Below are 11,771 nucleotides of genomic sequence, written 5' to 3' on the forward strand. Positions count from 1 at the left end.
TGTAGCATTATTTCTGATTCGCCCATACAGTTAGTAGGTCAGAAGAAAAAAGATTATGTTTGCAACAGACTGGATCATTCGGGGATCATCTGACAATATTAGCGTACAGTCACCAAACGTGCATTGAACTTGGCAATATTAATAACATTTTAAATGTTGATACCATTTTCTTTGCCTTATAAAACCAAAAAAGATTGTAGGATGTACTGTACAGGTATCCAACAATGAGACAAATAATGTATAATAAAATGCTTTAGGGTATTAAAGTAGACCTACAGTACTGTACTGTACTTTAGAGTACTGTAATATTTAAATATTTATTTATTTATTTTTATTTATCTATATTTAGCGTATATTAGCCTAGCTTGGTTATGATCAAAAGGTAGGTGTATTCGGTGTATGGACGTCGCCAAATACAAAATAATGTATTACGACACACACTGTAGATCTTCGAATTAATGGGTGGGCTTATACCCGAGTGCCTCATTTTTCATGAAAATTAGTCAAAAGTCGGGGGTGGGCTTACTGTATACCCGAGGGTGGGCTTATACCCACGTCAGTACGGTATTTATAACAAATACAGTTACTAGAACCAACTAACTTATTTCTCCATGCTGATAACAGGGAGTTTTCAATTTGTGATGGCCGAAGTACAGTACGTCATATTAATTCAACGTGTGCATGCAGCGATATTACTGTACTGTAGGACGCGCTTCCTTGCTTAACGCCTCCACACAGTTTTGATGGTTTTTAGGTTCAGGCGACAAACAACATGTTAATTTACCGCCAGGGAAGGACCACAAGACAAAAACTCTTTCAACTATAGTGTACTGTAGATCAATTGTGGCACATGCAAGCGAAATCGGACATAAGTCGCATTTGTAGATTTATAGAAACAGCCAAAAACATTAAAAGGCTGAAAAATTTCATTTTTTTATTTTTACAGAAAATGATAGCTGAAACAATATTTATTTACATTACCTTGGTGTTTTTCTATTTTAAAACAAATAAATAGATACATTTTAACATTTTGTTTAGTATGTTGGTTAAAAAGATGGTGTAAATTATGTATGATTTTCAAAAAACCTATCATGTTTTATGCTTAAATTGAAAGTTGAATTTTGCATAATGCAATCGGACATCTAAAAGGTCGCAAAGCTACCCTAGATGTCACTTCTGAAATGACGTGAAATGTTGCAGGTCGCCACACAGAACCCAGTATTCGTCGACCATGTACATAGACTGTTTGAGGAAATTTGGAGAACCAAAGAAGTACCAAGCGATTGGGGACTGTCCAAATTAACAACCATTTGGAAAAAAAAAGGCAGTCCACTTGATCCATCAATGTATAGAGGAATATCGATTGGGTCTACTTTTTCAAAAATACTTATGGTTATCATTCTTTCACGTTTTCCCATCTTTTATGAAAGTCAACTTCTACGCACACAGTTTGGATTCAGGTCCAACAGAGGGTGCAATGATGCTATATATGTAATCAAGCAGATCCAGGAAATTGCCTATCGCTCAAATCGCAAACTCTATACATGCTTCATTGATTTAACAGCAGCATTCGACCATGTGAATCGTAACCTTCTTTTCCTAAGCGTTCGTAATAGGTTTCACTTAAACCAGTCTACTACTATGATTGACATAATACAATCACTGTACAGCTCAACGAAAGCATACCTTGCTGACGACGATCCGAGTGATGATAAGTTCGAAACATCTTCTGGTGTGCGACAGGGTGGTATTGAGAGTTCAACCAATATTTTGATTACGTTATCAACGCTGTAAAGATGCTAGTTTGGATGGCCTAATGATACAATACCTAATTCCAATTGAAGCTACAAATCGTGCTCAAAGATGTAAAGCACCGTCAAGGGGCATCTATGACGACTTTGAAAGTGGCTATGCTGACGACTTTGCTGTAAGCTCCTGGTCACAAGAAGAACTGGAAACCATTGTGAACATCTTGAATGAAGTTTGTCTGGAATTTGGTCTAAGAATTAGTGCCCCAAAAACAGAAACCATTATATGGAACTGGAAAGAGGAAGTTGAAGAATACCCAAGATGCATCATACAAATTGGCAGCGTACACATTAACAACGTAACACACTTTAGATACCTTGGTGTATAGGCTACCTACAATGATGTTCATATTGGAGATCAAGAAGTAAAATACAGAATCAATTCAGGCAAAGGAGCATTTGCAGAGAATAGGGCATTGCTTACCAACAGAACGATCCACCTACAAACAAGAATGATGTTTCTTAATGGTCTAGTTAGGAGTAGACTCACCTATGGTTGCCATGCTTGGAGGGCAACAGGAAGTGAAATGTCCAAACTTAGCACAACATACAAAACCTTCCTAAGAAGAATGCTAGTGAATGGCTTTCAAAGGGTCTGCCCACCAAACCATGTAGACATATCCTCAGATGAAGAAACAGATGAAAACTACATAGACTGGCGTTACGTAATTGATAATGACGATCTCTACAAAATTACTGGCTGTCAACCGCTAGAAGAATATGTCTACAAGCAACAATTCAACTGGATCGGACATGTAATTAGAAAAGAAAATGAAGATCCTACAAAAATTCTTACTTTTTACACAACACAACATAAACGAAGAGGTCGGAAGATACCATCAGTACTTCATAGAGTTGTACAACAAAGTCAACTTACCAGATGCAACTTCATTGGAGCCTGCTTCAACAGAAATTTATAATTCCCAGCAATGTTTTAACTGTATATATGAACTGTTTTATAAGTTGTTTTGTGACTGTGCAATTTGGTAGTAGTAGTAGTCACTCTCGTACTGTACATTTAAAAGTAACACATCCAAATGCCAACTTTAAGTCAATGGCTACCATGTCTCTGTGAGACAGTTATTTGAACCAGTACCATACCAGTATAAAAATAGTAAAACAATAGTTAATTAAGGAAGGTGCGAAGTTTCATTCAAATAAAACAATTAGAATACCCTTTTGCTAAGGCGTAAACTTAGACGCCCTGTTTCTTTTGTTGTTGTTTTTATTTCCTGTTACTTAACTTTAAAAGCATTTTTCTCAAAACATTGATTGTAACAACCAAAACTTTAGACTGAGATATCTCTGGAAGTAGACATGGTATCAAGATATTTTTTTTAGCATTTTAAATCTTGGATTATGTAGTTTCAGTATTTGTGGAAATCTCAATTTTGAAAATTCCGACTTATGTCTGGTTTCCCTTGCAGATGCCACAATTTTAACCTAGTTACCACAGTAAAAGATTAATTATATTATTCAGGTGAAATTTTTATAGAATTGTCCTAACAAGACACTAATTATTTTTACATTTAAATTCTAAAAAAGAAATGCATTTTGAAACCACAACAAAAAATGAGTTAATGAATTGAAGGCACTTCATTGTCATTCCATAATTAAATTGACAGGTGATCATGTTGTAACGCTGTTTGTAAGAAAAGTCTTTTGTTTGTTTTCACGCGCTTTTTTTTATATACTTTTTTACAGGTCATAACAAAAAATTTTTAATAATTTGTAAACCAGATTTTCCAAGAAAAACAGACTTTTTAGTTTTGGCCTCAGCGAGGTGAACACACTTTTATTGCTAACAAAGACCATATAAATTTAGTTTATAAAATAATTCTTATTTTTGTTTATATTATTAAAAACTAGTTTTTTTCACGTTTGTTCATCATTTTGCTAATTTTGATACTGTAGTTGTATTGTCATAGAGGAAACACACTTTGTTTTGAGCGAGCCTCTGTTTTAAAATTAAAGACACCTTCCCTACAATTTGTGACTTTTTGTAAAAATAATACATATATTACTTTAAAAACATTAAACCAGGTCATTCCTTGTCTTAAATGTACGTTTTATGGTAAATTATAATAAAAAATGAGAAACAATGCACTACCTAGGCTACGCTCGCGCTAAGGTCAACATTTCGTTTGCCAAAATGGCGAAAGGTTTTGAAAAACATTAGCCAAATTGAAAATCCTTTAGCCAAATTTAAAAAACCATAAAAATTCGCAAAAATGTTTATTAAATAAATAATGCATGTATTTGTATGTTATTTTACTTCTTTTACATTTATATTATTATTATTTATCCCAATGAAGCTGATTTTCATTACCGCGATTTTAACACGTTCGTGAAATTTCAAAAAAGTGACGTGTCTTTGAAGTTAAAAATATACTATTTCTTATGTACCCATGAGAATAAAAATTATATGCCTGGAAAGATCTTGTTTAAGGGATTATTTTTATATATTTATAATCTATGTTTATTAAATATTTTAATAGAAAACGCGAGTTAAAAATGAGGTACAAAAGCCGGCAAGCCGAAATCCGCGCGCTAAAAATAACTTTGGAAAACACCTACCCATTTTCGCACCCGATCGCACGAGGTCCATAATAGGTGGTGGAGTAATTTTTGTTGCATGTTATCAGGCTTTAAATACTCTTTATTTTGATATGTAAATCGGTTATTATTATTATGTACATCCGCCTCCAAATGTCAATTTTAACGATAAAAATTGAATTTTTGAGTCTTTCTCATTATCAAAATCTGGCTAATTTAGTATTGAATTGAAGCTAATTTATATTTCTGTTTGATAAAACACATCGTTTTATTTGACTTTGCGTGGACCTCGTGCGAAGCGGCCAACAAGACCAACCCCTGAAAAAAATAATCCCTACCATAAATATCAGTGTTTACCATTTTCCTTACGGGGGATTCAGTTCTCCGCTTATTACTAAATTACCGTCGCCCAGGCAATGTGCATGGTATGTGGGCAATTCCATGCAAACATGGACATGACCAAAAAAATTCAAATTATTTAGTCAGCTCAAAATTTGTGTTTATGTTACTCTTTGAATATGTGGGAACTAGGTTTTTAACTTTTTCAATTCATTTATGACTTTTTGCAGCCAAAAAATTACGTTTATTCAATGTTGAATATATATTTTTTTTTAGGTGTGAAAAATAGGTAATTACGTTAACTGATTATTATTTTCCCAACAAAGCAATATTTATAAAGTAACATGTCTAAGTAATACGGTAGTACACTTAAGATGTATGGAAAATATGATATAACTACAAATGTTGAATATCCCATATAGGAGTGCTGTGTATATTCTGTTATATATTAGGGTATGTAATGCGAGTGACAAAAAAAATGATTTTTTTTTTTATACCATCATGATGATAATTTTTTTTAATGAAATTTTATAATTTAGCTATACTACTTTGAAAAATTAAAATTTGACAAATAAAAATAAAAAATCCCCGTAAATACAAAATTGTTGAGACATTGAAAAGTGAAATGCGAGTGACGTGTAATGCGAGTGACGTTCAAAAATGGAAAATGTAATGCGAGTGACATTACTAAAACTCTTTTTTTTGTAAAGTAAAATAGTAATTAATCTATCATTAGTTATGAATTAGTCCCAGAATTAGTATATACATTAATTTCATAATACAATGTGTGATTTGGCCCTTATTTGGAGGCACTACAGTATAATAATTATAGCATTAGGTTTGTTGAGGGCACAATCCCTAGCAACGACCTTTTTGCAGTTAAATCATTTGAAAAATCAATCATTATAAGAGCTCATTAAATAAAAAACACTAAATCTGGTGAGATTTAACAAATTTGGTACAATCTTTTGTGAAGATAAGAAGGTAAGAATAAGTATACATTTATATTTAATCACAATTTTTAAGTTTTTTTTTCTTATATTGTTAGTGTTAATTATTTCAAATTCTATAATTTGAAAACACCGCATATAGGCCTAGGCTATATTAATTTATTTATATATTATTATTTATATATTATTATTTACTAGGCATATTTTACATCACCAGGTCTAAAGCATTGTAGTTTTAAAAACAAAATATATACAGTAATTGCTTATTATTTAAAAATAATTTTAAAATATCATTCACATTTGCATCCTGCCTTTAGAAATGGCCGAACGACAGAGAAACTACCTAGAAAAACAGAAAGCCGAGGGAAAATACACCTCATACAGAAACAAACAAAATGAAATTTCGAAAAGAAGTAAAAAAGTAAAAGAAAAGAGAAAATTCTAGCTCTGCCACCAGCTTTGAAGAAGCAGAAGATTGATGCTCTTAAAGTTGCTAATAGAAAACGTGTGGCTATTAGTTCAGAGCAAAGAAGGCTGCTTTGGCATCAGACGGGCCATCACCTTTTAGAAGTGCTATGGCTTTGCTAAAGCCACTACCAGGGCAAAAAGAATGCTTGATGCTGGTTTGCGAAGAACTTTGAGTTCCATAATTTGTAAAATGGCTGTTTGAATTTTCTATTTTCATTTTTAGTGACCGTATAAGTGTTCTGTTACTGTGTTTGTAAAAAATCAAGATATTCTGTTAGTGTTTAAAATAGATGATGTCCTTTAGAACTTCATCCAAATGAGTTGAAATAAAAGTTTTTACTTGAAAATTGATATAACATTCTTTGAGTGGTTTAATGTTGCATTATTTAATTATTGTCTACTTTTCTTTCTGCTTTGCTTAGTAAATACTAAGTTCATTTCTTACGGTAATGCGAGTGACAGTAATGCGAGTGACGGGACTTTTTTGTTAAAATGTAAAATATTTTTTAAATCTATGTAATGTTGAATTTTTTTATTATCCTATTTTATACTTTAAAAGTACAGCAATTAAAAATATAAGATCTTTTGATTCATATATTTTTAGTTTAAGGACACGTTCTTATCAAATCTAATCAAATTTTTGTTGTGTCCTTTTTGTGTAATGCGTGTGACAGAATTTCGCAATGTCGTCATTGTCGAAGTAAAAGACATACAATTTTTTTTATAGTAATTTATTAAAGACTTGCACCTAAAGTATGTTCATATAAAACATTGACTTAAAAATCCAATTAGTATAGAAAGTACAAAGCTTAGACTAACAAAAATGACTGTAATGTGTAATGCGAGTGACCATGGAATTGCCCCTGTATGTATTAGCGCGTTAATTAATGATTGGATTACCCCCGCAGTGGACTGTTCCATTTTCTGAACTAGTCTTCGCCGCACACGAGGCATGTCGAAAAATGTCACCTCTCATCATGGAATATTTGCTTCGAAACGTCAATTTTACCGATTTATTAAATTATTTAATAATTATCAATCTATTATATAAAACAAGAAATGTACCGCAGAAATTTAAGAAGCTTTGAATTTGCTATGCAGCGGCCGTAACCCATTCTATGTAGGCGGCCGAAACGCGCTTTGGCCATGGTTGCCGTTGCAGTATACGTTGTTTCTTAGCTATTCAATCTAAAGCGCAACTTTCGGTTAGAATAATCGAAAGGGAAATAAAATTAAACATGTTAACATTATACTATTGAGGTAATTACTTTGTTAAATTTAAAATTCCCCTTTTTAAATAACAGAACAGCCTCGTTTACGGAAGTATTCGTCCACATGTTTCTGTTTACATTTTCTTCTCGAAGTTCATTTTCTACGTCGAAGAATAGGGACTTCTCCTTTTATTCGCTCATCATCACGTCGTCGACGGTCGGCCACGAACCAATCCATTAACTGTGTGTCATTAAAACGTCATCGAGGCACGCTCTGCGCATGTTTAAACAGAACTAAAAAAATTAACACGGCGATCGTGACGTCGTCACATAAAATGCTGTTTTGGTAAAAAGTGTACCCGAGTCAGAAAGTACCGAAGTGTGGCGAATTCTCGCTCCCATAAGAAGTCACGCCGACCAGGCTAGGCCTAGGCTTGGAAATGTATTTTCGCCAATTTGGCGAACGAGGCAATAATTATTTTCGCCAAATGGAGACTCCAGTCGCCATTGGCGAATTGGCGAGCGGTTAGCGAGAGCGTAGCTAGGTAGCTCGCGGCGACTGACCTCTCAAGGACGGTCGTTAGGCCTAGCCTAGCTAGGCTTAGTTTTGTAGGCCTAGCTGGTAAACATCGGTAACGTACGAACATCGTACGCTAGCTATATACCTAGCCTGACGTTGTATAGTTGCTGCATTAATTGTCTTTCTATTTTTGCCAGACTCCGTTAATACAAATTGGGGAAAACCCGGTATTTTAGCTGAAAAGTTAGGAGTCTTCCATTTGTTTTGGCCTCACGATCGATCGAAAAGTGAGTGAATTACAGAAGAAAAACAGAAATATCAATCCGCGAGCAATGCATTTTGGGATTTATAGCGGGCCGCTATAATTATTAGAATCGACTTATTTTTCACATTTTTAACCATTTAAAGACGAAAAAAGTTATTGCAATAGGACCATATAGTATTATTTTTAGATTAAATATAGTTTGTGATCTTAAAAAAAGATCTAAAAAACATAGGGAAGGTGTCTTTATTTAAGATTTTATTAATATTATATTATCATGTTGCAATCAGACACTTAAACTTGTTTAAATTTTTGTGGTGTTTGTCATTATTGTTGTTACACTGATGTATTCCTTCTATAAAAAAAAGCCCTATAAGGGATGAAATAAGGATAAACTGAATTGATAATAATAGCAATACTAACCCTAAATTGAAAGATAGTGCATTGCACTATTATTATAAAGCATAGGTCATAAGGCGGTTCAAAGTATTTTAAAATTATGTTTAAATTTAAAATGCAAACTGTTGTATTAACTGGTATTCCCACATAATAATAATAATATGGTACGATTACAATATTTAACATTTAATTTATTAATATATGTGGCATATGCAAGCAAAATCGGACATAAGTCGCATTTGTAGATTTGTAGAAACAGCCAAAAACATTAAAATGCTGAAAAATTACATTTTTTTATTTTTACAGAAAATGATAGCTGAAACAATATTTATTTACATTACCTTGGTGTTTTTCTATTTTGAGACAAATAAATAGATACATTTTAACATTTTGTGTAGTATGTTTGTTAAAAAGATGGTGTAAAATGTATGACTTTCATAAAACCTATCATGTTTTATGCTTAAATTGAAAGTGTTCCATTGAGTTGATTTTAATGAAATTTTGCATAATAATAGAACAATAGTTAATTAAGGAAGGTGCGAAGTTTCATTGAAATAAAACAATTAGAATACCATTTTTCTAAGGCGTAAACTTACACGCCCTGTTTATTTTTTTGTTGTTGTCATTTCCTGTTACTTAACTTTAAAAGCATTTTTCTCAAAACACTGATTGTAACAACCAAAATTTTGACTGAGATATCTCTGGAAGTAGGCATGGTATCAAGATATTTTTTTCAGCAATTTAAATCTTGGATTATGTAGTTTCAGTATTTGTGGAAATCTCTATTTTAAAAATTCCGACTTATGTCTGGTTTCCCTGGCAGATGCCACATATTTTCTAATACAGAGCTTTAAGTTATCCTCTGAACATCACTCACATGCATCAATTCTGCTAACTCTCTCAATAAACTGTTTTCTCTGGCAAGGTATCATTCATATTGAATTAAACACAGTAAGCCTGGAATATACAAAAGCACTGCTCCAGACAGCATCATTTCTCCTCGGAGGGAAATGTGGTACATAAACAAAATAGGAAAAGTTTTTTTTAACGCCGTTGCTAAAGATACGGTACCGTATCCATGCTTTTAAAAACTAAAGATACGGTAATTATAGAGGGCGCTTCCGTTTGCTAAAAGTACGGTAAAATTGTATTACTAAAACTCGTACCTAAATATAAAACTCGTTCCTAAATATAAAACTCCTTCCTAAATATTAAACTCCTTCCTAAATATTAAAAACCTAACCCTCTAAATAATCTCTCTTAAATTAAAAACTAAAAAAATAAAATAAAAAAAAGACGTCAAGAAGAGCATCGAACCCCCAACCCCTTAAGCCAAAGCCTCATCACATGCCCACTAGGCTACACAGCTAGCTTGCAGAAAACCAATGCAATAACCTATTTGATTAACATCCACATTACATAGCGCCCTCTATAATTACCGTATTTTTAGTTTTAAAAAGTATGGATACGGTACCGTATCTTTAGACATAACGTTTTTTTAAATATTATATTCAAGCCCTTAAAATGAAAATTCTAGAGGTTCCTAGATAAATCGGGAGGGTTGAAACTGTGCATGGTCCATGGATGACTTTAAATGCAACAGTAAAATTATGCAGAATATGATACCATAATATTTAATAATGGCATTGTTGGCAATGGAAATACTAACAAACAATGCCAACAATGGCAAATGCACATTTTAATAATTTTTTTACAGCACATGACTGTATATAATTTACAAATTAAATGTTCTGATTATTTACCTGGCGTTTATGCCATTTATCATCAGTACAAGAAAAACAGATAACTCCTACTAATATTCTAGGCCTACTACTCTCAACTAGCTAGGCCTATCTATTCTCTCCTCATTCTCACATGTCATGGCCTAGAGTTGTACTTTACCTAGCTAGACTGGACTGATCCAGCAAGACTTAGCGCCGTAGTCTTGCTAGGCCTAGCCTACGTAACTAGTCAAACTAAGGATGATGAAAACGCAATTGTTAAATACCATTAAAACTTACCATTCACTGCAACTAGATTAGTGTAGGGTCAGCATTTATCTGCGAATGAAAACAGGTAATGTCTGTCCTCTGAATTTTATTCTACATCCATAGAATTCAAAGTAAAAAAATCTGATTCTCAGAACAGAAATAGTATTTTCTACGGACTTGAATGGCCTCTCCGATCCGACGCTTCAACAAACTTCCGCAATTTATCCAATCAAACGTTGATTCATAACGGTATTTATGATTGGGCAGAATATGTATACATAGGGAAGTTCCGGTTCTAAATATCCTCTCACAGTGGCTGTTCGATCGATGGCGTGTGTATTTCTCGGAACCTGGGAAGGTGTTCACCCCGCCCCCCACAACTAAATATGGATACATCAATACCAAATTTGGAGCTTAGCATCATATCCGGATTTTAAATACCATAGGTAACAACGCTATTAAGTATTATACATTATATCATTTGAGGTTGAAATGAGTTCATATTATATCAGAGGATAAACAGAAAATGATAATTTCGACGAAAACAAGATTTCTTAGAAATCACAAACGCAAGGGCTTCTCCTGTAAATTCTGATAATACTTTTATTAATAGACCTATATTCCTTAGACCACATTTCAGTACCTACAATTCCAATAATGTTTGTCAAATGGTGTGTGACGTTCTTTCCCATATAGTTCTATTTTATCTAATTAAAGGTCTACTTAAAATTATTGGATTTCGTAGAATTTCACAAAAAAAACTCCATATATTTTACTCATAGCCCTAAACTTGCCAAACAAGAAATCGGCAATCAAGTTAATCGATAAAATCCATCAATCAATAAAATTCATAAATCAATCAACCAATTTGGTATTTGTAAAACCGTGATTTTTTACTACATGGACCTATTGGTGTGAATTCTAGTCTTCTTAAAGGCACTCTTTGAGCTAACTTACTATAGAATAAATAAATTATAGTTTTAGTGATCATTACACTCCAGGTCATTTTAGGGTAAATATGCATGAATAACTGATTGGTCAGATATTTATTACAGCTCAAACGTAATTTTATTTTACTAATATATATTAAGCACATGAGAATACTTACGTATTCTCGGATAGGTCTCGAACCCACGACCTCCAGATCACAAGTGGCGTTCATACCTCTAGACCATCGATCATTGAGGGATTTCATTATGCGCTGAATGGATTACGTAAGAATTAGGACAAACAGCTGACCAATCAACCATGGATTATTCTTTAATCC

The 11,771-nt window shown here is 33.1% G+C and overlaps 1 protein-coding gene across 2 annotated transcripts in view; it reads right to left on the reverse strand.

The window, feature by feature from the left end:
* LOC140040061 (signal transducer and activator of transcription 5B-like) overlaps positions 1–10,697 on the reverse strand; it is a 50,635-nt gene extending 39,938 nt beyond the window's left edge. Inside the window, exon 1 of one of the 2 annotated variants that reach the window (XM_072085718.1) lies at positions 10,535–10,697. The gene's annotated coding sequence lies outside the window, so the exon portion shown is untranslated. The remainder of the gene's footprint in view (positions 1–10,534) is intronic. The other variant, XM_072085719.1, reaches the window with a different exon arrangement.
* Positions 10,698–11,771: the final 1,074 nt, after the last annotated feature.

This window comes from Antedon mediterranea, chromosome 2 (genome assembly GCF_964355755.1).
Source record: "Antedon mediterranea chromosome 2, ecAntMedi1.1, whole genome shotgun sequence".
Taxonomy (NCBI): Eukaryota; Metazoa; Echinodermata; class Crinoidea; order Comatulida; family Antedonidae; genus Antedon; species Antedon mediterranea.